Genomic DNA, 1459 nt, shown 5'->3' with positions numbered 1-1459 from the left:
GTTTTCAGCAAGAAGAAGAGCAGCAAATCAGGAGCATCCAACGCCTCTTTGACAATCGAAGACCCTATTAAAGAAGACGCCGAGCACGAGACCGAGGAAGAAGAAGACCCTACATTCGGTCACATTTCCGATTCCGACGAGGAATTAGCTATTCTCATGGCTAACATTGATGAAGTCCCCATGGGGGAATGGAAGAAGAGGATACGCGATGATACTGGACCGGGACTTGTGCAACCCGCAATCCCCGCTACTGCTACTTTTGAGCTCAAGGGTCACATCCTGGCTCTACTTAAGGAGATCCCCTTCACAGGCAAAGACCACGAAGACGCTTATAAACACTTGGACGAAGTCAATGATGTAGCTGATTATTTCAATGTTCCAAATGTGCCTCGGGAAACTCAGCTACTTCGCATGCTTCCGGTTACTTTGAAGGGTGCTGCCAAGGATTGGCTCAAGTCATTGCCCCCAGGATCTATCACTACATGGGCCCAAATGAAAGAAGAGTTCATTGATCAATTCTGCCCGCCATCCAAGATATCCAAGCTAAAGAAAGCCATAGCTAACTTTGAACAGCAAGCTGGAGAATCACTATATGAAGCGTGGGAGAGGTACAAGAGCCTGCTAAGGAATTGCCCACATCATGACCTCAATAGTCAACAAGAAGTCTCCATCTTCTATGATGGAGTAAATGTTACCACTAGGCAATTACTTGACTCGCAAGGTCCACTCACGAAAAAGGCACCTCTAGTGATAAAGCAACTAATTGAAGAATTCTTTAAGCATTCTAGAGAATACAACAATCTAAGAAATGATGTGACGAGGGGGGCCGCCTATGCAGCTTCAAAAGACTTGTCAGCAGTTATGGCTATGCTAAAAACCATGGATAGGAGGATGGATAAAGTGGACCAAACGATACATGCTATTCGGGTGGGTTGCGAAAATTGCAATGGGCCTCACCTTACTAGAGACTGCGATTTGGATGAGAATGGCAACAAAAAGGTGCAAGTTTGTTACTCAAGTGGGGACCGATATGATGAAGATTGGCGTAGACCAAAGAAAGAGTGGCTCCCTTATGACGAGTACAAGAAGGCTAAGGAGGAGAAGTTCAAGCAAAAGGGAAGGGGTTTTTACCAAAAGGAGGAGCCATCACAAGAAAGAAAACCAAGTTTCGAAGAAATGCTTACCAAATTTGTAGCTGCTTCAGAAAAAAGACATAGTGATCATGATGCTGCAATTCAAGAAACAAGGACCATGCTTAGAATCCAACAAGCATCTATCCACAACATAGAAACACAGCTAGGGCAACTTGCTCAACAAATAAACCAAAGATCACCGGGCGAACTTCCTAGCAAAACCGAAAACAACCCACGAGGCGCGCACATAAACATAGTCACAACAAGAAGTGGGAAAATAATCACTCCTATGGCCCCTATTCAGAATGAAGCACCCAAAGAATCAC

The 1459-nt window shown here is 44.8% G+C and overlaps 1 non-coding gene across 1 annotated transcript; it reads right to left on the bottom strand.

Annotated features, from left to right (window-relative positions):
• Positions 1 to 540: 540 nt before the first annotated feature.
• LOC145168276 (small nucleolar RNA R71) lies at positions 541 to 647 on the bottom strand. Its single transcript, XR_013741843.1, has one exon. It is a non-coding gene; the product is annotated as a small nucleolar RNA R71 (small nucleolar RNA).
• Between the last annotated feature and the right edge of the window lie 812 nt (positions 648 to 1459).

The sequence above is a fragment of the Lactuca virosa genome, chromosome 3 (assembly GCF_052849685.1).
Source record: "Lactuca virosa cultivar CGN04683 chromosome 3, Lactuca_virosa_CGN04683_v6, whole genome shotgun sequence".
NCBI lineage: Eukaryota > Viridiplantae > Streptophyta > Magnoliopsida > Asterales > Asteraceae > Lactuca > Lactuca virosa.
Note: the sequence above shows the minus strand (reverse complement) of the source record. Positions and strands in the feature narration are given on the sequence as shown.